The following is a 27,764-nucleotide window of genomic DNA, read 5'->3' as shown; positions in this document are numbered from 1 at the left end:
TGGTTAACAGTGTATATAATATTTATTAAACCTCTTTTTATATTGCTTGGCAATCTGTGCAGCCATCAAACAACTTGAAATAATTGACATTTAGCGCATCAACCTTCTTTTGACTAAGAAGCATGACATTCATGGAGATAGTAAACATTTGGCAATTGCTGTAAATGTCTCCAAATTTAACGCCATGACCTTTTCTCAGGTAAATGTTTTGGGATAAAATGTAAATAGTGATTTGCTGTATGTCAAATATCATGCAACATCAAGTTTACTGTCTTATTATTCTTGAGAGGTTTGCAACTTGATTTTGACCTGTTGGCTAATCTTTTAAACTTTTGTAGAAAATACATACATGTGTTTATTTCAGTCTATTTTTATGACTTGAAGATTAAAAATTTCATTGAATTTTTGAGGGGCTAGTTTTACAGTTCTATTGACAAGAACCCAGTAAAATTGCCCCTAAAATAATGAGATATAAATTTTAGCAAGGTGACTTTAGTAATGTCATATATGTCACAGTACTTTTTTGTTTGTTTTTTTATTGTTCTTTGTTTGTCCTGTCATGTACTTTGAAGACAGTGCTCTAGAAACAAATAAACCAAATTCACACTAGGGAAAGCAGCTGAAGAAAAAATTCCTACAGAAGCTCCAATAAATGCTGGACTCATTAAGGTCAAAAAGACATCACTATGATTGAACTTGGTCCAGAATGAGCACAGCAGGGGTCCGACTGCATGTGAGGTCAGCAGATAATTATTGATATTTAACCACTTTGGAGTACAGTTAATTTGGAAAGAAAAGCCATAAAATTTTTCTGTATTTGCTTGTGATCTAGAAATGAAGGCATTAGGTTACTAACATATTTCCTACCAACAAAAATACGTGCAAGCAAGAAAACATGTTCCTGGAGTGAGAGGAACATGGAGAATTACTAAAAGGTTTGCTCTGCTCAATGGGGAACTAAAGCAGGATGCCATGTGAACTGAAACAAGAAACATGCATGTCCGAGTCCCATGGCTTCTCTTCCTGTAATTGTATTCCATTGCCATTTGCCTTAACTCCACACACTCCTATGGACCCTTGATCACTTTGAGGCACAGGAACATGGGAGTAGCAATTCCTGTGTCAGAATATGCCTCAGGATTGCCTGAAGGCAAACCCAAACCCTTCTACTGTTGCTGTTAACTGCCACTTTAACCATGAATTTGAAAAGAGTTTCTGATACGGCCTAAGGATAGTTTTAGAGCAGAGCACACACATATTTGCTATGATCCAGCTGTCATTGCCTTATCATTACCATCATTGTTCTGTTCCCATCACCATCCTCTTCTCTAGAACGGTCCTGCTCCTCTGACTCCTTTCCTCTGCTGCCTTTGGAATATCAGTTTACACCAAAAATTTGAAATAAAGCACATAAACTCGAGGAAAGGACTTCTCTTGTAAAGCTTTCTCAGTCTTGTTGTTATGATCCATTTCAGTTCGTTCTTCCCATACTTTCACAAAGAGTTGTAGGAAGAATGAGGACCTTGGGTTGTCACTGAACAGCAAACCTTTCTCCAGAAAATTTAAAGCAAGACCAGATACAGATATTTTCTGCTCAGCTCAGCTATTAAATGCTGGTCTCTTATGTTTACCATCAAAAAGCAAACTGCAGTCTCTATTCCTAATCCTACACTCTACAGAACAGTATATGTGCCAGGAACAGGCTGCTCTCCATACAGCATATTTCCCTACCAGTGGTCACTAAAGCCTCTGTTCTTTCTACAGACCAGCAAAATCCTTTGCATGGGTAGCCAGATGTTTTTGCTATGATAATTAAACTTTCAGTCTTCTATTCACCTGTGTGTGCCAACACTGTATTTAATGGACCCTCTTACATGCAAATATACTCTATAAAATAAAAATAATAACAACAACAGCAATAATAAACCAGCTGAAATGAATAGCTGAAATAAAATGGACTACCTAGATTCACTTAACTGGGAATATATTCGCATTTGTGCCAATGAAAAGGGTATGAAATAAATGTTTTCAGGGTGGGAGGTGCACACAGCTGCAACCATTCAAACTAAATATCACAATATATATTTCAAACATTTGGATGTGTGATAGAAGTTAGAGGAAGTCATTAGTCCGGTCATTAACCGGAGCATAACCTGAGAACAGTATCAGAATCCCAAAAAAAGTCAAACAGACCTGCAGAGTAACAAGGAGCTAAATCCTCATCCCAGGATGCCAAATCCTCATCCAAGGACAACCAAAACTGATATGGCAGAGCACAGGATACCATAATATTCCTTGGCTTGCACAAGAAATAATAAAGCAATAAGGATGAAGCATATTCTACTAGTTTGTCAGTGTCTGCAGACTAACAAACAATAAGTGTGGATATGTTTTTTAAACAGTAAGAAATTAGCTTTATATCCACAGTGACATGTTCAGTGACTGAAGATGTCTATCCCTTAACTACCCATTTGCAGAGCAGGGAGTATAAAACTCATTATCTCTTGTCTCAAACAACTATAAAATACACTGATGAGGAAGAGAGCTAAATCAATCAAATCATTGGTAGCTGTAATCAATAACCAAAGCCATAAGTCTGGCCACCAAACCCTAAGAGGCAAGAGAAGATAAAGGAGCCATTTGTTATAGTAATAATAAAGCTATAGTCAATAATAATGTTGCAAACATACAAAAGTTGAGTTGGATTTCACCAGCCTCCAACTTCCTTAGAGACTTTGCTTCAGGATCACATTGAGAAATTTTGACCTTCGCTATTGATTAAATGGCAATTTCATATAGCCAATGATTAGATAATCCAATCATATCTGCCAAAAGTGATCAACTATATATGAAATAAAGGGCAGAAGTTGTGTAATTTACAGTACAAATGAGCTGGTTCCTGTAGCTCTGATTAAATAAAACAAAAAAATCAAATTAAATAGTGATCAAATTATAGGGGTGGCACTCTAACAATTTGAATTTTTCATGACTCATTTAATTTGAGACAGCACTTAGCTAAAAACTAAATAAAGAAGAAAACCCTTTTTATTCCTTCTTTCTTTGAAGTTAATTAGTCTTACTTAAAACTATTTCTTGAAACGGCATGGAGTTATTTTCAAAGTCATTCAAGTATTATATCTACACCACACATTAAAGTGCTGACTACACCCTCAGTGATAAATTTAATTTGGGAATAATGCTTCCTCCTTTTAAAAATATTTTTCCCAAGCTGTTTTAGTCCAGAGAGGTTGCTTCTCTTACACTGCTGAAATGACATCTTCAAAGCATCACTTTGGTTTACTGTGTCCTAAACTTCATCCGACAATTCAGCCTGGAGAATTGAGGAAACTTTTCCTGTGGGAAAAACAGAGAAAGCAGGTGGCTCCCTCAGGACACGGCTCCTGGAGGGAGAAGAAAGAAAGGTGTCTGTGGTCACTGATCTGCATCTGGCAACAGATACAGGTACAGGTGGGTATGTCAAGCATCAGGAAAGTAATGCATGCACTGGCAGAGCTACTTCTGGAGATGGACAGACTACAGCTGTGCCTGTCAAAGCAAGGCAGGGAAATACTGTGAGGCTGCCTCAGAGTCGCATGCATCATTAGACAGCCTTGTGTGACTTAGCTTTTTCCACCAATATGGGAATGAAGTTCTGTGAATGGAGAATTTGTGTTAAGTTCCTGCCCAAAATGACATCTGGACTACACTGTCCATTTTTAATCAAAAACTCAATGCCAAAAAAGTAATTAGATTGTCACTGTACCCCCTATATCCAGATCAATAGGTCAAATACACACAAGAATGCATGGGTGGTCATTTTTTGACAACACAGATTCAGAAATAAAACAATTACTGTAAGTACACCATCAAAGCTATACTGTGGACAAACTGGAAGACAGGTTCTTTCTGGAGAAAAAACAAGGGAAAAATCTGAAAGTGGAAGATAGAATGATATAAAAGTGTGATTTGGTACATTTTCTACAGATGTAATTTTAGGGTTGAAAACAACATCAAGCTAGATAGTGCTTTAAAAGTAGGTAATTTCAAAAGAAAAGAACCAAATGGAGGTGTTAAAAGTATGACACCTTGTTTAAATAGCCTATTTCTATTTATAGTAAAAATACTGATTAAATATAAGGAATGCAAGTTTTAAGTAGTCCTTTTGTAGCTTTACTAACACTGTTCTGTGTACCTTCATGTCCAGTACTTCAAGTCTTTGGGGTCTGAAAAATTCACTAATTTAGATTCTTTTATTCTGATCCCTGGACTCAGAATTGTCTCCCCTCTTTGTTATTAGATTGTCTTTCATTTGGCTGGGAAAATGATTCTTGAAGACTTGTGACTGGAGCAAAGAAATTGGCCACTTGTTCTGGACATTTTGGCAATGAAAGAAATAATTATTTATATGAGAACAACAAAGAATCACTCCTAACTTTTAAGCAAATTGTATGTTCTTCTCTTTGTTCCCATCCACCCCCTTTTTTTTAAATAGTATCTATAAAGGAAATAGTGTTGAAAAGCAATCCTTATGCATGATGGTCAAGATTCAACACAAGATTAGTAAACCTAATTTTAATCCGAAGGTTAGGGTAGGATATACCTGCTCTGGGTACCTGTGGCTGTGCCTTTTCAGCATCAAACTATTCCCTGACTGTCTACACACTATCTTCAATGCAATCTTTGGAGGAGGACCTCCCTGTAGTAAAGTATGCTTTACCAGTGCCAAAATCTGTCTGTCATTCTAATTGAGTTTTTTTCTCCTTAGGGACAATAAGGAATTGGCACCATTGACCCAAACATTATGGGCAATTCACTATAAAACTGGTACCATTGTTTATCTTGAAGTTATTATATTTTCAAAATGATAGATGATCACTCATGGAAAAATTTCTATGGTGATACCTATAAGAAACTATGCAATAAATTTACAAACCTATAAAATTCCAAACATTGTAAAAGCCTTGAAAGTAGATGGCCTGAGTGAATTAGGTAGTGATCTACATGATTTCAATGTAGTTGCATATAACAGAATTTGGGTTTATATTTACATAACATACAAAAAAGAAGAAAATTACAGTTGCAAATTCAAGCACATCAAAGATGATGCAGTCTTAAATCAGCTCCCATTTATTATATATCATGATATAGTCTTTAATGACATGATAACATACCCCTATCTCATTAAGTGTGCAGAATGTACTGTGATTAAAGGAAGAGTGTTTTACAGTAAGAAAAAAGCACCTTCTGTTGCGGCACAGGATGAAAGCCGAAGAAAGCTGGGTGTAATTGTGGTTCTATCACAGACTGCAAATGTGAAGGCTATCAGAAGGTAGATAAAAAAGGATTTGGAATATGACTGCACGGCAAAACTTGTACTTGCTAATTTCTGAATATTTTATATTTTCAGAAGTATCTTTTGCTTAACATTCATGCTTTGTATGAAATATGAGTTCCATGCAAGGGAACTATAACAAAGTTATGAGATGCTCAAGCAGTCTTCTACTGGTGATAAATGATTTTTTTTTCCAATTGAATTAGAATACATAACAGTACTTAGGAACAGTAAACCAGGAAAAGACATTTTCACAACAATGCAAATTAAATTCTAATAAAGGAATGTAAACCCATGAGGAAATTAAAACATTCTTGGCTTTTTAGCTCATCTGATACAGATTTACATATTGAGTCATGAAATAATGGAAGTTTTCAATATTCAGAATATGAATATCCTTAGACTTTTGATGTCTAATGGTTTTCAGTACAAAACATTTTGTTGGCAGACAGTGCTACTATACACAAACAAACTCTAATTCTAGACCTAAAAATATCACCGTACAAAGTAAATGGTGCTTTCCATAGCTAACCCATTGTAGATATCCTACAACCATATTTTCATTAAAACACTTTCTTTCATGTTTGTTTTCAAAGTATTGCAGAACTTCTTTCTGAAAGCCAAGCAGAAGAAGGCACTGTTTCAATTGTACAAGATACTTCTTAGACATAAGAAGCAAGATAAATAAGGTGCTAAAAGAGTAATTAGTATACTGAATAATTCACGGTCATATGTTAAAATGTATAGAAACGTACAGATTTATGGTCTCTGACTCACTGCTATCTCATTTCATACAGGAACATGTTGTACACTTTTCAAAATGTTAGCTGAATTATAATTGGGACTTGAAACAAAAGCTTAGTGAGAATAAGAACTTTCATCAACTGCTAGTGTAGCTTAAACGAGAATAAATGCAGTAAATATTTCAAAACAATACAAAAGTACAAATCGAAAAATTGTAAACCAAAAAATTGGTTTGAATGGAATTAAGTTTCTACATTTTTTGGCATGCTGAAACTCAATACTATTTTTTGAAGTCAGTTCTATTTTTTCTGCAAGCCAAAATGGACATAAGTACCCACAGACACTGTTTATAAATCTGAAAAGTAGATGCTTTCAAAACTGTAATACCACAGCTTTTGAATGCTAAAGAAATCTCTTTAATAATACTGCAAAAAGCAAAAATTCAACACAGAAGAAAATTAGAGAAACACATATGAACTAATTTCTGACGTGTCAACAATGTTGGAGTAACATAATGAAAAACCTGTGATCTGCAATTACCAATACCCAGATAAACTGATCTACTAGTAAGTACTTTTTGCTCCACTCAAAATATCCGGGCTTTTTTTAAATTCAATACCATCATTTAAAACTCATTCTAGGATACTGCTGTATATTTAATTTCTTTCAGCTTTATATCCCCAAATACCTCTGATTTTCCTATGACTGTAATTCTATATATATTAATAATTTCAGTCAACAGAAAGTACTGACTGTGCTTTGAAATGTGAAAAACAATGTAAAGGTAGTACTTAGCAAATACATTAACCATACACAGTCAATCTTTAATCTTATTTAATTGAGCTTAACAGGGTATCAATTGTAACTTGAATGTGGAGTTTTTTGTGTTACTGCTGTGATAAAGATTTAGCACATCTTGGAATATGGACTGTAATATAAGCAGTGTAGTAAGATATTCAATAACAATTTATGAAAGCCTTCAATGTTAAAAAAGGGGGGTTATTATTTTCAAAAGAGAAATGGGTAACCTGCTATAAAATATTAGATAGAACATCCCAGTTTCTCTGTTGCTGCACTAACAGTACACTGATTTAACCCTTCATGTCCCTGCTTTATAGCAAGTTCAAATTATATTTTGTAGTAAGACGAATCAACACCCTTAGTTTCATATTTCCCATGAAATTGCATTTCAGGACAAGTTGAAGGCTGCCTACCTGTATTTCTGAGGACAGCTGAAACTGGACAAAGTTCTACAAACAATTTGTGGTTTATACCTGAGGGGACCAATAAATATTAAGTGTTTATAATTTATGGATCCAGAACCGGGCTCTATTTCTGGCACCTGCGGCAGCCGCGCGGAGAGCGGCGCACAGCCGGCTGTAGCGGGGGCTCCTTCTGCAGCCCCCCGCGGGGGATATTTCCAGAAGAAAGCTCTGCAGCTGGACGGAGCAATGCAGTGACGGCTTGTCTCAGGGTTGTGGGCACAGCAGGACAGGGCAATTTGCATCCTCCAGCCTCCTCTGTGCGTTGAATGCAGCTGAGCCAAGGCAGAGAATATAAATCTATGCCGTGCCCGCACACGTCCTGCACACCGTCGCCGTTGTAACGTGAGGCGCGAAATAGTGTGGATAAATATTACAGGCTTAAATGTAATAAAATGAGACTTTGGGAGCTCTGTTACCATTAAAAGCCTTTTCAATAAGGGGTTATTAGCAGCATGTATTTTTTGCTTAGACAATGTAATTGCTTCTTAAACAATAGGTGGGCCATCATTCCTGTCCTTACCTCTGGGAGACCTTCTTTGCCTCAAAGTGCTTATAGCAAGTTGTACAGCAAAAACTACACATTATTAGGTAGGTGGGTGGCATCTTGATATTCTTTCCTCCTCAGGATTCCTCTGGTACTGAACTGAATGTCTGCCAACATTTGGATGAGCACCTGCATGACAGAATGTTTCTATCTGAGTGCTGTAACTATTCTTAGGCAACGTTTATTTTAATATTCCCTTTTGAGTAGACTTGCTTGTTGCTCTAGATTGCTAAATATATCTATATATTGAATAACTACTCAGCTTATATCCAAAAAAAACTCTAACTCATAATAATTGATCTGGATCAGTTTTGGGGATCATGATTTGTTTGCTAAATTTGTTTAATTTAAATACCAGAAAAAAAGAAATCAAAAAGCTTGAAAGATTTTCTTCTAAGTTCATGCATCTCTTCAACTTAAAGGAAGAGATATTCAGATGTTATTTCATTATATTTCCTGGAGATATGTCAAAACACACAGCAATGTCCTTCACCAAATAAGGAGCAGTCAGGAAATGCTCATACCATTTTTCTTTAAAATCACATAATTTTTTGCCCATATTATCTACCGTTCCTGTAAACACTGGAATACATACAGAAATTTGTAGTCAAAGGCCATTCACTTACAAACTAATCCCCAGATCTTCAATATCTTCAGATATCAACCTCCTGAACTTCCATTGACTCCTGAAGCCTTTAGAAACCTAAAGAGCTTTCAAGAGACTTCTGGGTTTTTTTCCTTCACACCAGTCCTCACAAAATAATGATTATTCAAATGCATTTGTCCACCATTGGGTATTACTGAAAGCTCAGTAATACCCAATGGTGAACATACTGTGACCGAAAGCTCAATGAAAAGAAAGAAGATCCTTGAGTATAAAATTTCATCTCTTAAGGAAGGAGTGGAAAGGACCCCTGCAGAATGGGTATCCCAAGCCCAAATTTTTCTGCAAAAGAGGCACTCAAGAGTTTTGCCTCTCTTTTGTGCTGCTGTGCAAGTAACACAAGGAGAATTGCAGTGTACGCAGATTTGATGTTATTGGAGACTCAGTGTTTTCTTATGAAATGAAAAATTTCCAAAATAGCAAAAAGCTGTGGTTCCTTGGCAGACAGCTATATGTAAGCAAACAAAACCACTTTTAACCTGTGTTTCTGTTCAAACAGAAATTCTCCCTGTAACAGAAAAAAAAAAGGGTAATCAATCTATTTTCACAATGCGAACAATAAGGGCAGAAATAATTCTCAGCACTTTCTGGCATATTCCATGGAGAGATGTCATGACAAATGTTTAAACTAAAATAAAGAGAAAAAGTGACCAATATACTTATACATGCATTTTGGATAGACAGACATAAAACACACTACTTTCCAGCAGCTCACTAGCAAAGGTGAAAGGTTACTTCTACCTTTTTCTCAGTTACATGCATAGGTGTGCCTCACTGAGGTACTAGTGACTTCTTGGGACTGATTAGCACCAGAATACATTGAGCGTCCCCATCTGAAGACTCATACAAAATACCACACTTCAGAAACTACCAGGAAAAATATTCAGTGAATAAATAAGAAAGTTATGAAGTTGCAGCTATAAATAGAGCCTAGAACATCTTACTTTTAGATCCCTTTCAGCGATCAAGCAAAGCAGTTATTAAGTGCAAAGAAATTACCAGTTTTCAAATGTGGTTATTTTGAGTACATTTACCCAGTAATAGCTGTACTGTTTAAGTCAAAATGCATGCTAGTAAAATGACTCTGAATTGCTAATAATTAACAGGAAAAACATAAAAGTAATCTTTTACCTTTGTTAGTGAGCTGATGATAACTAGTTTTTATGGCATTCCAAATACATGCATTTAGAAACAATTGTGAATCAAATGTTAGATAAATAGGATTATAGAAAAATCTCAAAATTCAAAAATAGGCAGCAGCTCAATCCTTCCCTTTTTCATTGGATGAACACAGGAATTTTCTTTAACATTAAACATTTTACAGTGTATTGCACACAAGAATATATAAAATTAAGTGCTGAAAATGATGGCTAATTATTTAGCTTCTAGGATGTGAGCTGCATTTGATGAAATTGACAGCATAACTAGGGGCTTCAGAAGAAGGAAGATCAGACTGCTAGCTAACAGAATCAGATTTCTTCCAGCTGCCAGGAAAATGAAGGTCACAGAACCTGCATCCAAGTTGGCTGACATTTGTATAGCACAAGTCCTGACTACATAGTGTCTCTACAGACAGGTGCAGAAAACTTGGTTGCAAGCATAGAATTATCTCCCAGGTCTCAAAGATTAATTGTTCTTGTTGCCACAGAATTAGGATCAGACAAAGGTGTGAGCTCTAAAAATGTAAATCAATTAGGATATTTTAGAGCGAAAGAGTTTACTACCATTTCCTACAAAACACAAAGAAAGTGGAGACAAAGAGAAAGATGCATTCCCTTTTTCTCAGCAAAAGTGACCTGCAAGGCATTTAGCCACAAGTTTCAAGGAAATCTGAACACCTCTCCACTGTAAGAAATTATTTTTTATTATTTCCAAGACTTCTTGTGAATTCTGTTCTTCTTAAAGATTGCAGTAGCTTCTCTGCCAATGGCAAGTCTGTCCTATCTTTATTAATCCTGCAGGAGGGTGGTATAGTAAGCCAAAACATTTCACCCTTCTTTGTAGGCTTATGTACCTCATTACTATATTGTTTAAGTACTTGAATTATTTTCCCAGATGGAGCAACAAAATGGAGTTAAATTGCTACTGCTCAATTACTTCAGTGGTCTGTTTCCTGGGGCTGATCCCAACATCCCTCTTCTCTATGCAGTCCTTATCTAGAAGCACCAAGATTTTTGTCAGAGGTTTTTTTTGGGTGCATTTTTCCACACAGAATATTTACAGAACTGTGGAATTCCAACTTGCAATTCTTGCACCTATATATCCTGCTGTGAATGCATGGTCAGTAGCCAAATTTGTCCTGTGACTGAAAGCATCTGAAGTGCATGACAATGTCGTAATGGAAATGCCTAGCATAAAAAGCCATATGACACAGTACTTTTACACATACCTTGTCTGAGAACTAAAGATGAATTCTCAGTTGCATCACCAAACAGACATATGGTCTAAAATCTGTTCTGTGAATGTGAAATTTTGCCAGTGTAATTTATAATTATTTTACAGATTGGCTTAGTTGGTATGGCACTATATGTAACTTGTTCGTATTGACTTTAAATCCTAGCAAAGAAAACAGCACCATTTACACTATAAAGAAATTGTGACATTTTCAAAAAACAGCCAAAGTGTGTTAGAGGTACTTTGCAGCCTCAGTTTAAACAAATGACTTGTTATTAACAAGAGCGGCTGTGAATGCAGTTGTTGGTATCAATGAATTTATGGTTTACAGAATGGTCGTTACTGAAGCAGGAATCACCATGTGGAAGATGAGTTATTTGAGTAATTAAATATATGTAAATCATCGATGAGAAATATATGTATTCAGTTGCCCTTCTTTTTTAAGTGGAGAAGAAAATGTCTGAGCAGGAGGAATCAGCATCAACTCTTTCTTTTCTGTTTTTCTGTTAGTAGAAACAACAAATCTATACGTACATGGGAGAAGTTCACATGCATATTCTGTAATGGCAATGAAGGTAGAAGTAGGAAAGGCAGAGGCTTCAACTCAATTTACAAGTATTATGGATTATTTTAAATGCCCACTCATCTATTGTAATTCCTGTCCAGAAGTGCTTAAAAAGAAGTAAGAAGGAAGATATAATAAAGCTCTCCATAAATCTCCGCAAATGTCTCAGTCATAACCTGGTCTGAGAGGATCTACTTTTGAAGTGGGAGAAACAGATGAAATAATTTTTCTCTTCTGAAACCCCCTGTGTAGAGCTTCAGTTCTTGATCTTTTGTTCTCAAGACACTTGAGAAGTAAAATGTTTATTTCTAAATGACTGCATGTATAAAGATGGAGCCCCAAAGACAAATTATTTTTTTCAGGTAGCAAGCAGACTCCAGCTGATTCACAAAAATACTCTATGCCATATAAGTGAAGCTGCATATACCAGTCTCTCTCTTTTTTCCTTTTTTTTTTTTTTTTTTTTTTTTCTAGGGATCAATGATACAGAAATTCAAAATCACTTCCAAACAATATTTGGCACTGATCTTAATCTTAATTTGAAGCATGTGGTATAAGCCAGAGATGGGATTCTGTAACCAGTTGCCCTTTAAATAAATAGACTTAAAGTTTGTAGCAGACACATTATCAGTAAAATTAACCATTCAATTCCACTTCACATAGACTTATTCAAAAGGGCAGATTATAATAACAAATATTAACTTTTTCATTTAGGGTAAGTGTGCATCTTCCAACAACAGTGATACACCCTTGGGATTCCTTGTCCTTTGGGTATGATGTACCACAGCCTGCTGCCTCCATCACAGGCTATAGCTACAACCCAGAGGAAGCACAAGTCTGGAAGAGTGGTGCTGGATAGAAGTTTATTCTCCTGATTGGAACCTTTTGAGCAACATTAGTAATTTCTGAGAAACTCTGAGCAGTTCTACCAGCCAATGCACTGTCTGTGTGTGCTCCTTTTCTTGCCTCATTCTATTACCACTGCTAATAATTTCTCAACAGTGCTGATTTCCCTTAGAGTGAACAGCTAAAGGCAGTGAGGTTGATGAAAAGCAAAGCAGATGCCTCTCAGCATTTTGTACCTTCTTTTCTGCCAGTATGTAGTTTCTCTGTAAAATGGTTTCACTTTCATGAGGGAAAACATCTTGGAGGTACCCACATAAAACATTTATTTCTAGATCTCAAATACACCATGACATCTAACTCACAAACTAAAGCTTAGGAGCCCATTTTAATAGAGTCATACAATAGTTTAGGTCGGAAAAGAACTTAAAAGGTCATTCAGAAAAATCTGTTACTTTACAGCAAAGCCCCAGTTTGAAACTATTTCCTTCTCAAAGCAGTGAACTCTGTTCTGCCAGCAACAGTCCTAAATTGTTCTCCTTCCTCCTCTTTTCCCTTCACAAGATGGGAAGCACATCTGAACCTCACTATAGCTTCCCCAACCATTCCAGAGAGCACAATCAGCTCCTGGAGCATTTCTCAAGAACCACACATCCCACCTATTTCCCAGAGAGAGCAGTGCCCCGTGGAAATTCCCAAAGTAATTCTGCTATTGGAAAGCACTTGCATCATATTTTTAAATATTGGGACAGCAAAAAAAAAGCCATCCTAAAGAAATTCTATCAAGTTCCCACTGCTCACGTGAGTTGACATCACAACAGCCAGTATGCCCATTCAGACAAACAGCCATCATAGAATTAACTTAATCCTTTGAATATTAGCCTAACTGATTTTGATACAATTAGATGTTTATACAGATTAATATGTTGAAAATATCTAACAAAAAAGCATACAAAATACAGAAGTGTTCACTAACAAGCTCTGTATTGTTGCAATCAATGTTGCCATGCTGCATTAAAGACAGAATTATAGCTAGAAAAATATCTTTGATTGTTTTGGGTTTCTTAAACAATATTTGTTTTATTTATCTCAGGAGGACATAATTTAATCTAATGATACACTACCCTTTGGAATACCAGAAATGCCAGGCCCAAAGTATAACATGACACACAGTATGAAGCAGAAAGAACACAGGCAGAACCTTATCTACCAGATTTATTCTGTGAAAAAGAATGCAATTTAATTACTTGACTATCAGATTTCCGGAGATGGTCTCAAGTACATTTTGATCTTACTAACGGTACCTATTTTCTTGAAAGAATTTACAATTTTGAAATTAAGAGGCTTAAAAAACATTGCTTCTTACATTTTTCCTTTCCTTTATTGCCATTTTTTATAATGGGTAGTGAAATAGTTGCTGTTTTGTATGCAATTTCCTCACTAGTTTTATGTAATTTGATTTTCTCTTAAAGCCCCGATACCTTCATGGCAAGTTGAAAACCACTGCATGATAACTTTGCTCTGCTTGAGTCAATGATAAAGGGAACAGAATTTCAATCCCTGTGCGTAAGGGCATGCTTTTAAATTCAATGTTTATACTTAGTAGCTCTCAGAACTACTAGCTAGGTGTATAAATCACAGTGATAGAAATTTAATATTACACGTGTCAACGCAGAGTGTGTCTTGAAGGCCCAATTACACATCTAAATTGCTGAAAGGTTGTGAGACAAATTTATGATCTTTTATACTGATAGAAATAACTTCGTAACTCCAGCTTCAAGGAAATACTTTCTCTTTTCCTATGTGAAAGCTGATTAACTGAAATAGTTGTTTTAAACTAACAATTTGAATCATGTATTTAGACCTTGGTTAACTACAAATCTTTCTCTTACCACTTCATAATGAAGCTAAGTTGTGAAATAAACATATTCTTTTGTTCTTTTGTTTCAAAAGTCTCTGAGTTTGAAGCTAACATAGTGAAGTAGGTTTTGAGTAATTCAGTACCCAAACCACATGAAATTCTGACTGGAAAATAGGGTGTTAAACTGTGCAAATGGTACCAGAAATCAGCCAAGCCAGTAGTGAGTACTTGTAGCTTGACTTTGCACCCTGTATATTGTTAGTTCATTAAGGAATTTACTATGAGCTTTTACCCCTATGTACAAAGACACAGAGATCCTTCAATGATTACAAAATCAGATATCACTGGACAAAACCCTCTAAGTTACATATACAGTGTGTGTTCTTATCTGATTTTAGACATCAGAGAACTACATATTGGTTTCATAGAGAGAGAAATATCTTTGCATTTCTAAACTTTTGAATTTATTTTAGGAAGTTACAGAGATTAAAGATCACTTTGGGTGATTTAGCTCGGACAAAGTCAGTCCTGTGCCTATTGTATGACTGACTGACAGCAGCTGAAAAAAAAGCTCTGTGGGGAGAAATCTCTTGTGGACATCTTACAGATCCAATGGACTGTTGTGTGGAGTACCAAGACATTCTATAAGATGTCTTGCAGAATTTTAATATTCCAGGCTTTATTTTGTTTTAGCTGCCATACAGGATAAAAACTGCCTCAGTAGTACCAGATAATAGTATTATATCAAGGTCTAAATTTTCTACTTCCATTTTGTAGAATCCTGGAAAATTGGATGAAATTATATCATTTATGAATGCACCAAACATATCCTGTTGAGGTTCTTTTCTGATAAAAACAATATACGAGGTCATATATTACCTATAGATATTTTAAACTGGGCTAAAACTGAAGAATGGGTTACAAAGATGCCCATTATTACTCACTTGAATATAAAAAGATTACATATTGTCCTTTTAGAAGGAAATCACCAAATTAAAGTCTTTTTATCGCTAACCTAATTGCAAAATGTAATTACGCTTTGTTTTAGATATAATTAATAATCATATAAAAACCTTTAGTTATTTCGATAGTAAGTGGAACCAAGCGAATCAATGTTCTCTTTAGAATTCATTAAAAATAAGAGCTCCTGTACTGTTCTTAAGTGCTGAGAGTTCTGTAATATTTTTCGCTAATACAGAAAAGTTAATTTAATAGTCTTAATCCATCTTTTTTTAAGTTACGTCAGCACACTAGGGAGCAGCTCTGATCCCTTTCCACCTTTCAGCATACAAGCGATTCCTTGCAAGGAAATCATTTCAGCTCCAGTTGCTGTTATCAAATGGGGCGCACCCTGAGAAGTATCCATGGGCTATAATCTCCCTCAGGAACATTATGGGGAGAAAGGAGTGACACAGCAGACATTTGCAGCAGTTCAAGGAGCTGATGCAGCACATTTTCATCAGTTACAGTACAGCTGGAATCATCACACACCTTTGTCTGTGCTTTTGGGAGAAGCTCAGCTGAATTTTCTTCTCTCCTCACTTTCTTTACTCTTTTCCCCTGTACATCAAAGAGTTTGAAGCAGGGTACAGTTGTAATTGGTTGTTCCAAAGAAAGGGATGAGCTAAAAATGAGTAGCATTGTTCTGGAGCAAACACAGCAAGGGGTTCAGGTTCAAGTTCTGTTGGCACAGATGCACTCCAGGGCGACTGTTCCTTGCTAGGATTACAAGGCTGGTTTCCCATCTTTTCTGGAGACCACTTTCAAAGACAGTTAGAGGATAAGCCCTCACTGTGTACTTCTGCCTTAAGCATATTGAATCTATGGTATCATACATCTTCAATCTTTAAATTAAACTTCTTCATTAGTCGGTTAGTCTTCAAGTCTATGATATTAATTTCATAGTCTAAAAGAAATCAATTAAGGATTTACTCTTCTGAAGTTAACATAATAGACCATAAATCAGTAAATAACACAAAAAAAAATTTTTTTCATTAAAAATTTTAAACAGAAAAATTCTGACATTCCCTGTCTGTATCACTCTGGTGATTTTTCCAAAGTGCCACTTGATATTATGCAGCCAAATTATTTCCAGTTGGTCTTACTTCAGAGTTTTAGAGCCTGGGAATAAACTTGAAGAGGACTCTCTTGTCATTAGCATTCTTGGGTTGTTGTTTTTTTTTGTAAAAATATCTTTCTTAGGATATTTATGCTGTGCTCTAGTCTTCAGAGTTTCCCAAAGACAGATGAAATTTCTGCTATGATCAAAACTTCACCATGTCTGTGATAGTTAGGGAGTGTTCTATTGATTCAACTTTCATTTCTAATCAATGGAAGTTCACTGGAGAAGTTGTGCCAAACCAGTGTTAATTCCCCCATCATGCACGCTGTCAGAAGGTGACGTTTACACTTTGTCCTCTAATTGTGCCTTCAGGCTGCCCCTGAAGCAGCCCTGAGGGTGGGCTGGCAGAGAAATCACACAGGAGCTTGGGTGGAGAGGAGAAGGAACATTCTTTAAAATGTCCCTGCTGAATGTACCAGCGAGCAGAATCCTTGCCAAGTCAAAGTCAGGAAGGTTACATGAAGCTAGAAGTATTTGGTCTAGCCTTCTTTCTAAAGTCTTAGAAATCTTCACCGTGACATGTTTTCTGAATTTGTTTCTTTGTTGTGTATCGCAGGCTATGAATGAGGATCTTGCTGTTTAGGATAAGAATGTAAAAACCCCCAAAACCAAACCAACCCTTGTAACAGGGGAAAAGAATTTGAAAATAACTTGACTAGTTAGGAGTCTCCATTTTGCTAGTTATTATTAAAGAAACAGATATAAAATAACCAGAAAGACTTGGGTCCATTCAGACGAGAAAGTTATTATATATGGACTTAATTAATGGCCTTTACAGATTGCATGAGAATACTAAAAATATATCACAGGAAAATATACACAAAACATAACTGTTTTTCCACCAAGCATGGGTAGTTTTGCAGAACTACTCTTTTGCCCACCTTTAGATGTTAAGACAAAATTTAATTGCAATAGCATCTTGGCAAGTAGAGCAAGATTTTCTGAAAAGACCACAACAATATTAATGTGGGACAGGCTATCAATTTTTCTGCATTATACTATGCTGGTTGCAACTAAATTAGGAGAGAGCTTTAAAAGCATGATTATTGTATTAAGAGCTTTGTGGAAGCCATTAGTAAAAAGTATTTTCCAAAAGTAGCAAGTAATATTTTCAGGCTATCTTTTTCTCTGCTTGTTTTTATTTAAAATGAAATACTCCTATGAAAATTTCTGTTGCTTAGGAGTACATTTGTTCCACAGGGATTTTTATTTCAAGTCAGAAAAAAGCAGTAGCAGATGATAAATTCCTATGTGCATATTTTTATGCAAATATATCTCATAATCAATAGGGAAATGTGATAAAAAACATATATGCTCTAGAAACAGAATTATTTCTATAGAAAATATTTCCAGAATTTCCCATGAGAAGACAGTAGTTTTAAAAAGTAAGTTGCAAATGCCATTTTTAATCTGAAAAAGAAAAAAAAAAACCTATGGCAAGTTTTTCACAGTATATTTATGAAAGGCATAGAAGTAAAGATTAAAGGGTGCATTCACTGTCAACCTTGGAAACAGTACCCATTAATTAAATATATGCACCATTCTAGCTATTACATTGAAAGCATTCCTTTGTAGGAGAATCTGGCTTAGCACTCTCTGTCAACCAGTTGCCATCAGGGAGAGCAGCTTCTCCATCACTCAAATATTTCAAACTTCAAGAACTTCAGCAGAGGCCAAATGCTGTCCATGTTTTACTGCCCCTGCTCATTCTGGGGCTGTTGGTGTGCTGGTTAGGGGCCTCTGTGGAGCTTGCCCTCAAGAGACACTTTGTCCCCTTGCTTTGCTCCTATCACCTAGCTGTTTTATCACTCTCCACTGTAATACAAATTTGTCCTTTCCCATTATTCCTGTCAAACCCGTGAGCTGACTGATTTCCACTTCAGATCTCTCGAAAGCACACTATAAACACAGAGAAAATAGAGAAATGAAGTTACAGGTAGATACAGATGCACCACAGATTGCCATAATAGATTATATTTGCTTGCATCGTTACTTTTGACTCAGAAAGATAAAGCTGACAGGTCATTCAAAAACAAACCCACCAGGAAACAGCATAACTTAGATCATTTTAGCCTTCTCAATTTATCCATTCATGTTTAAAAATACATGCAGGAAATTAATGGCTTTTCTGTCCTGTCTTTGAAGAGAGCTGCACCTTAATACAAACAAAACAAAGGTCAAGCTCTTCCTGCATGGCCTGTTCGCCAACTTACTCCTCCATCACCTTGGGACTATTTTTCAAAGTGTTGCATTTAGTTCAGCCCTGTCCCTTTGAGGCATCATATTTGGCCAGATACAAACAGACATCCTTCCATTGCAGGGAGTCAATGAGATGCTTCCAGTTTTCTCTAAGGCTTGATGGAGCACTCAGCTCATGGTGGATATTCAGATAGGTGTGTTCATTTGCACAACAAATTTAGGCCTATCAGCTGCATGGTTTTTTGCTCAATTAAAAGGCAATCTTGAACCTAAAGTATTCTTCTCTGGCCAAAGAGTAATGGAAGTCAAAATAATTGCCTGTAAAAATGAAAGTGGAAATGCCCCTCCTTTACACAAACACATTTCCTGTGCCACTGCACTTCCCCTACAGTCTGACTCCATGCCCCATTGTCCTACAGCAGGTAGGTGCTGGGTAAGAAGGACAGTAATGAAAATTCATAAAAGTTGAGCTCCTCCTCTCACAATGGCATTTTGGCTCACAGAAGACCTGTGCAGACTAACAGCTCTTAACTAGGTACAAGATGGCTGTATTTTTCTGATCTTAATTCTTCAGGACAGAAAATTGGTTTTATGTTCAAGTTAAAATGCTGAAAAATTCTTAGTATCAGCCTTAACTCCAAAACAGTTTTTGCAGTTTATCCCAGCAGGCAGCTAAACACCACACAGTCATATGATCACTCCCTCTCAGTAGGACGGGGAGAGAATTGAAGAAAAGGTAAAACCAGTGGGTAGAGATAAAGACAGTTTATTAGGACAAAATAAGAAAGAGAAAATAATAATAATAATAATAATATTAAAAGAATATACAAAACAAGTTGCTCACCACCTGCTGACTGATGCCCAGCTAGTCCATGAGCAGTAGGTTTTCACCCCCCACAGCCAGCTCCCTCCCAATTTTACTGTTCAGCATGACACCATATGCTGTGGAATATCCATCCCAATAGTCAGCTGGGATCAGCTGTCCTGGCTGTGTCTCCCCACAGCTTCTTGTGCACCCCCGGCCTAATTGCTGGCAAGGCACTTATGAGAAGCTGAAAAAGTCCTAGACTTAATGCAAGTGCTGCTCAGCACCTACTCAAACACCACTGTTATTCTCATCCTAAATCCAAAACACAGCACTGCACCAGCTGCTAGGAAGAAAATCAACTCCATCCCAGACAAAACCAGGACATTTTATAGACAGGTTCCTTAAACCATTGTCCCAAGCAGGACACTGATCAGGTCAGGGTGAGGTCAGATTCTCATCCTTCACTGCCAGCTGGGCAAGGAGTAGATGAAGTACAAACCAGCTCATCCTCAGCCCATTCTTTTAAAAGAAAGAAAATTTTAGACAGAAAGTCTAAGATCAGTTCAATATCAACAGGAAAACCATCAACACCAGACACAAATAACCTCCTATCTTGACTTCTTGCGTGTATTTTTCAAGTTACAAAAATCATCAAAATATTTGTAAAATTCATGGATAAAAGCCAAAACTAATAAATCAAAAATAGAGTCACAATTATGAAATCTTTATCAGGCAGATGACTATAGGTGCCACACAGTTTTGGTGAGAGACATCATATTTATCAATCATATCCAATGATTGGTTTTCTTTGTATATAAACAGCACTGAAAAAAAAAAAAATTCAGATTGTGAAATGTTTAATATTCAAAACGGTGTGAAGAAACAATTTTCATGAAACTCATCTCCAAAGCTTCTTAAGACAGTTAAACTACTTTAATTATACAAAATACAAGCATCTGGGTTTGACTATTTTAATGTAATTCCTGACAGTTTTCTTTTCAAAGAGAAAAATAAAAATTGATTATTTAAAAAGTATAAAACATTGGCTGGTTTTGAATATAAAATATCAGTGTGAACAAATATTGCCAAACATAATGCCATAATTTTGACCAACACAGATTGGACCAAATATTATTCTGTAGTGGAAAATTGAAAATCAATAAATTTTCTAATGTCTTTTAGAACCAAATTTTGGATGAAAGAGAACAAAGTAGAAAAAAATCAGGTACCATTTAGCATTCAGCGGACATTCAGATAGTGAAATTTACATGTAGGAGACAGAGGGAAGTCATTAAAGGAAAAACAAATTATGGGATGGTGTAAGTCAAAATCTGTTCCTTTAGAACTTTAATTATCTACCCTCATCATTGCTTTCCTCTTGTAGGCTCTTCTGCTCCATCTCACTCAATTTACACCAGTCTGGTTCAGCACCTATATTCAGGGATAAATTACATGTGTTAATAAATACGCCCATTCTCTGACAGGCTAAGTTGACAGCCTGCCACTCTGTGAAGTCACTAAACTTAGGCCAGCTGTGACTGAAGATTCACTCACTACCACAGCCCTGACAAATCCATCTTGAAAGCATGATCTGAGAAAAGCTACTTATGATTTTAGAAATACAGTAAGAATTTTCTGACAAACATTTATTCTTAAGGATTTTTATTAGATTAAATATAGCAGTACATACTGTTGTGCACAGCATGATTTATATGGTGTGTCTGAAACTACGTTTATTGCATATTGTCCATGCAGTTTCAGTTTCCAATGCACCATAGGCTGTCATTTGTAGGTTTGATAGTTCATTCATATGTGTAGGACACGTCATGTTCCTCAGCAGTCATCCCGTGATGTCTTTAAGGTCTGGAAACCATCACTAGATCAGTTTAGTCTTGATTTATATCTCCAAAGCTGTCATCACAACAAGGTCTGGGATGTGGTTTACTTATTTGTCAACTGAAAGCTGACATTCTTGAACACTGTTCCTGGGGAAAGGGTGAAAAAATAATAAGAAGTGAAGTTTTTCAAAGGATGGCATTATCTTTAGCCCTGATCTTTCTGGCCATCTTCTCTACTGTTACCAATTTTTCTACATGATTTTTGACTACTGGTTCTGGTGCACTTTCCTCTACGGATTTTACCAATGCTATAAAGCAAGTCATATTCCTACTCCTACTCAGGACTCCCACAACCATTTAGCCATTGTCTTGCCCAGTGTAATAGGAATTCAGAATTAGTCAGTTTTCTGCTCAAAACCACAAACTTTTCTCAAGTCTCTGCATGCCAGGAAACAAAGCTTCATGCTGTGCATAGAGTTTTATTCTTACATACAAAACCAGACATTCAGAGTGCATTTTGCTTGAAATGGCTGCAGGATTAAACAGCATGTGAATGTGTCTGGGGTTTCCTCCCCAGGCTGGGCAGGGGATGGACAGGCTCCCTACAGAGCACACCCTGTCCCAGCAGAATTTCCCATCTCCAAAGTCATTATCAGCCATAATATCAGGACAGGGAAGCTGGAGCAGCTCTCACAAGCCATGGTAGCAGTTTCCCATTTAAAAATATTAATACTATATGGGCTCAAAAATCTTTAGAAGACAAATAATAAATTAAGCAATAAATCTCTTGTCATCTTCTTTTTTGTTTCTTGCTGTCATTCTCTCAAGTGATCTGTCTAATCACATTAAAAACATTTGGGCCTAATGATTGCATATTACCATTTTCTTTACTATAATAACAGTTGAGAGTGGAGTTTTTATGTAGCATATGAAAAATGTTTCAGCTTTTAAAAACAGCATACAAATAGCAAAAAGACTTATGAACTGCTCATGAGTCACAACCTGTTCATAGTTGCTGTTACTCCTCAAAAAGTCACTTAATCTCCCCTTCTGATTTTTTTTTCAATAATAACACATTTTTGTCTTACAGAGTTTGATATTAAGACTAAATAGAAATATTTGAACAGCACTTTAAGCATGGCAAGAGCCACCAAAAATGAGTGTATGTTTTTAATGAAAAATGCATTATTGTATAATAAAATTATATTATTATAGGAATCAAAAATTATATAATAAAGTACATAGAATTCAAATAAAATTAAGTGAATATTGAAGTAAATGAAAGATAACACTTAAACCAAACTGCTGTTAAAGCAATTAAAAAATTAGCATGATTTGTAAATAGGCTTCCCTCAAGGTTATATTTCTATAAAATACATTATAAAAATGTTGCTCAACTTTTAAATTAGTAGCAGTTTACTTATAGTCCTTTAAGGGTCTTTTAATTTTTGTATTCTCAAACCATAGGCAGTTGTTAGAACCTTTACAAGATCTGAAATGAGCAATAGCGGAATATAAACCAACTTTAATCTCTTCTGGTTTAAAGCACTATGTTGGGAAAGCCTTTAAAGAAATTGAATTCATTAGCTCAAGTTGCAACCACAGTATAAACAGGGATAGATTAAATACTATAATCACCACGTCCTTGCCATTACCTTTATGTTCATACTTACAATAAGGCAAATTTACAGTTCCACAGAAATTGCAGAGCTTGAAGAACTTGCCTTGAAGAACTTGCAACGTTAATCTAAATTAGGAGCCAAGTGATGCAAGGGGTGACTTCCCGGAATGCTGGCGAGGGGCGATGCCTGTGGAGAGCAGCAGTGGGGGGGTAAGGCTGTGGGGCCAGGGCAGTGGGGTGGTGCTGGTGCTGCATCAGCAGGGACACTGCCAGTGGCTGACCGGCTGGACAAAATGGGAGCTGATCCTGCTGCTCATGTCCTTTCTTAATAAAGCATGGCAGGGGCCAGCCAGCTGTGGGTAGCGGGGAAAAGTCCCCACACCACACCCAAAGGGGAAGGGAGGTGAAAAATGAGCCTGAGCTGGCCCGCTGCTTCATTTTCTTTGCTTAGCCTTATGCCCCCACTGCTTAGGAATTACTCCACTACAGGTGCAAATGAATGAAATCAGGGTCTCATTAGCAGGAGCCACTCACAATTTAAATGCAAGGACCAAATAATGAGATGATTTAAACACGTGCAGCCACTCAGGCTTTTATCGTCAAATTTCATTTGTTTCTTTGTCTACAGCAAGTTGAATCAAATATGCCACAAATTGCAAGGCTTCTTACCTACTTGGCACATTGGCATGAGACATTGGAGAAGTCTGGCATAGGACTAATTATTCTTAGTTGCAAAACCACTGCTTTTAGAGTAGATTTAGGATAGGGGAGAAATATGTGGGGAGAAAATGTTGAAAGGAGAAAAGATTTCCAATTACTGCCTTTCTCATAAGAGCCCTGTTGCTTAAACTGTGAAAATACTTTTTAAATATGTCATCCTCCCATTTTTTCTTTATTCATTGTTTCTTCACCTCTTCTTCATGTATTCAATCCTCATTACTCACCCCTGCCTATGTCTCTTCACGGCTTCTTCCCACAACAGAGATACTTTATAGACAGTGCTACCGACTTATTTGAATTTCAGGTAATAGAGGCAAATAACATTTTACTGGTAGAGAAATAAGTCCAGAACACTTACAGCTTATGCTTTTATATATTGCTATACTGCAGTGTTAAAAGTGATGGGCTGTAATTACTTTAAAATACAATTTCCACTTTGAACATCCTAGAAAAATGCTTTCAACTAGGTGAACTCTTAGCTCTTGACCTCTGTTCTGTGCACACTTGTGAACAGCCATCTGGAAAGGTTGGACATATTGTTACTCTTCCTGCATGTGCATATGATTACTGACACCAAGGAGTACATAGCAGTGACCTTTTAATGCTCCTGTGCTGGGCAACCTGTATTTCATTTTTAATTTAACATGAAATAGGGTTTAATAATAATCTCAGAATGAATTTAGGAAAAAATATAAAGTCTAAATGAGGAGAAATAATTCACTGAAAACCACCCAGATAACATACCATTTTATCAACTCTGGTAATTTTACTACTATGCAAATAAGGAATTTGCATGATGATGTGTTTTTTGAAAAAAATATTTGTAGCACACAGTCATAAAAACACACCTATACACAAGTCCTTATATTAATTCAATTGAAGTCTTTATTTGTGCCATTGCTATTCATTTTAAGCATTTATGAACTCTCTTAAATACCTATGTGTTCTTCTGACTATTTTCAGTGTGTCCAGTGAAAAATTTAACACTGCATCAACTAAAATTGCCCTAAAATATTCCACTGAAAATACTCAATCTAGCACTCCAAAACATATCCTCCTGATAAAAACGGACTGCTAATGAGATCACAAAGTTCTGAATTAGAGCCAGAAATAAAATCAGACTAATCTAATAACTGCTTCATGAAAATTTTAACGAAAGACAAATTAATTTAGTTAAATTAAATATGCACACAGTCTAGGGTAAGAAGCTTCAGAACGCTCCCTTCACTTTGTTCTGGTAAACTAAATGGAAAATTCAGACATCCAAAATGTCTGACATTGAAAGGGACCACTGGAAACCTGTTCAACCCTGTTCAACCTCCCTCGTCAGAGTTCAGAGCTGGGTCCTCTACACCAGGTTGCCTGGGGCTGTGTTCAGATGGTTTTTGAGTATCTCCAGGGAGGGGAAATCCATAACCTCTTTGGGCAATCTGTGCCAGTTACCACCACATTCCGAGTTTCTTGATGTTCAGACAAAAATTCCTGTGCTCTGGTTTGAGCCCATTGCCTCCAATCCTGAATATCTCTGAGAACAGTCTGCCTTCATTTTGTTTGGACCCTCCCATCATGTATTTATGCATATTAACAAGATCCCCCTGAGTCTGCTGCTCTTTCTCCAGGCTGAACAGTCTCTCAGCTTTTCCCCTCATGAAGGGTGCTCCTGGCCTTTAATAATCTTTGTGGCCCTGAGCAGACTCATTCCAGGAGGTGCACATCTTTCACACGCTGGCTAGCCCAGCTTGTTGTAAAGTCATGCTGACTGTTCCCATCTTGTCTCAAAATGGTTTCCAGGTAGACTCAGTCCATCGTCTTCCTCAGGTCTGAGCTGAGGCTGCCACTTCAGGTTCTCCAGATGCTCCTTCTCGCAGGACCAAGTGGTATTTGCTCTCTTCCAGCCCTCAGGAGCTCACCCAGTGACTTTGACCTTTCAGAGGTGAGGGAGAGTGCTCTCACAGTGACACCAGCCAGGTCAGCACTCCTGAGTGTGTTCCACTATGTTCTGAAGACTTGCATATGCCCAGTCGGCACAGATGTTCTCTAACCTGATTATCCTCCACCAAAAGTACACCTTCTATACTCTAGAATTCCCAGCTTGCTTTAGGGGCCTGGAATAAATGAAAATCAGTTTTACCAGAAAAAACTAAGGTGAGAAACAGTCTGAGCTCCTCAGCTTTGCCATGTCCTTTGTCACCAGGTCTCATCCTTAATCTGACATGCTGGAGAGCATGTAGAGGATTAGATATGGGCAGTAGTATTAAGAAATTGGTTGTGTGCTGATGTGGAACCTGAACAACCCTTCTATATACATATGGAATCTCTCTCAATTTCTCCATTGTGTTGGTGATGCCCTGACTCTGGGGGAGCTAAATCATGGATACTACTCATCCCTTTTTCCTCCTGTTCCTTGTTCTTCCCTTTTCTAAACTCATCCTTAAACTGTTTTCCACAGTATGGTGCCTACAAAATAGCTAAGAGGAAAATTCTTCTGAGTAACCTGTGGACATATCTATTTATACAAGATTTCAGCTGCTTTGAAGAATTGTTTCCTGTTATTAAGGTGTAAAACTGCTCTTGTGGGAAAACTAGAATTTTGCACATGTAATTAGGAAAGTATAATATTTTATTTCTGGAGATCCACAGTCAAGAGCGGCGAGATTTTGGCACTTACTGAAACAAATAGCTTTTGAACACCAGAAATTGCTCCTGAATATATTTTTATTACAGTGTGAGCATGGCAGTAAAAGAGTCCCTTGAGAGAGAAAATATTTGGATTCAAATATTAATTTTTTTTTTTTTTTGCTGGGAACTGATTATCTCCCAAGACAGAACTTTCGTGTTTCTCATTGATAAACCTTTCCATTGGCTTGAGGAAAGCACCAGAGTCTGCAAACAGGGTGCTGAGCCCTTTTTTAGGCAGAAACAATAGTTGGTCCCACACTGGTCAGCGACAAACTCCCTTTTAGCCTCCAACATGATTTTGATCCCAGACCCTTTGCATTTTTGCTATGCTATTGACTTCTGCTCTTGACTCTGAAGGCATTCCCAGCATCCATTGTGATTCCAGATCCTGGCACTGCCCATCAGGTGAGACATCCCTAATACCAGAACCAGATCTTCTAACAGAGGGACAGGAGCTGTTGTATTGCACTGGCTTATGGAGTTCAAGAGGAGCTGGATTTACAACCAGAACTCTTTTCTTCTTCTTTTTAATGGAGTTATGAAACTTTGTTCTGCTTTTCTGGATAGAAACAGAAGTTTTTCTCTCAATTTTGTGCCTTTTGACAAATGACTGAGTTTGTGGATATAGTCAATACTTGCAATACTCTTGATAATTCTGCCAGCTGCATCACAAGTGTTTTGGTAACTGCATTTTTTTGTTGTTGTTGCTCAAGCCCATGCTTAGGGCCAAGATTTTTAATATTTTATTAAAAAATAAACACACTGTTACTGACAAAAAGCTGAAAATGGGAAGCCAGATGCCCTTGAAGTCTCAGTACTGTCCCCCAAACTGCAGACTCTCTGTTTTTTACTTTCATAAATTTTAGATCATTCTGATGATTTTTGAATCTCTGGCACTGACAAGGCTGGAATTACATTAGTCTTTTAGAGCTTTGGGGATTTTATGAATGTTCTCAAACTGCAAAACTGTTCCCCCAACCATAATGTGAGTGCAGTTTATAAAAGAAAAAAAATCCATTAACATTAATGAGGCAGTTAAATATAAAAAATAAAGCCCCACTATGAGAAAATCTCTAAAAAATTATATAGCTGTTTTTTAATGCTACTAGTCACTCAGCCACTGTTTATGGAAATTCAGTGTTCTTTTGTAAAGCTAGAATGAGAGCACTACAGAATAACCAAAGATGAACCTTGGCTTCTGTTCCATCAAAGTTGTCTTCACAGGGAAAAACAAACAAACAAAACCCAAAAAAAACCCCAGACACACAAACCCCAAACAAAACAAATTAAAAAAAAAGGAAAGGGTTTGATCTCTAATTAACTTCAGCAGTTTCTCTATTTACAAAAGTGAATGTTTTATCCAATATATTGCTCACCTTCTTAATTCATCAAAGACAAATCTGCCTTTTGCTTCTTGAACATTTTTGGGAAATATTAAGCCAAGATAATGTAAAAATCAGAAAACACAGCGGTGCCACCACTTTGTACAGACTAACACAAAGCATATCCTCTGACACAGTCAGCAATTAAATGGCTTCAGCTGGTCTGCAAACTTGCAGCACCCT

General features: G+C 36.7%; 1 long non-coding RNA gene across 3 annotated transcripts; it reads right to left on the bottom strand.

The window, feature by feature from the left end:
- Positions 1–19,950: 19,950 nt before the first annotated feature.
- On the bottom strand, positions 19,951–23,300 carry LOC135298112 (uncharacterized). 3 transcript variants are annotated; one of them, XR_010360089.1, is made up of 4 exons: positions 23,082–23,300; positions 22,853–22,987; positions 20,701–21,326; positions 19,951–20,165 (listed from the first exon to the last, which is right to left on the bottom strand). It is a non-coding gene; the product is annotated as an uncharacterized LOC135298112 (long non-coding RNA). The 3 variants fall into 3 exon arrangements; XR_010360088.1 differs by having other exon boundaries at positions 19,951–20,772; positions 21,032–21,326; XR_010360087.1 differs by having other exon boundaries at positions 19,951–21,326.
- Positions 23,301–27,764: the final 4,464 nt, after the last annotated feature.

The sequence above is a fragment of the Passer domesticus genome, chromosome 3 (assembly GCF_036417665.1).
Source record: "Passer domesticus isolate bPasDom1 chromosome 3, bPasDom1.hap1, whole genome shotgun sequence".
Classification (NCBI taxonomy): domain Eukaryota; kingdom Metazoa; phylum Chordata; class Aves; order Passeriformes; family Passeridae; genus Passer; species Passer domesticus.
Note: the sequence above shows the minus strand (reverse complement) of the source record. Positions and strands in the feature narration are given on the sequence as shown.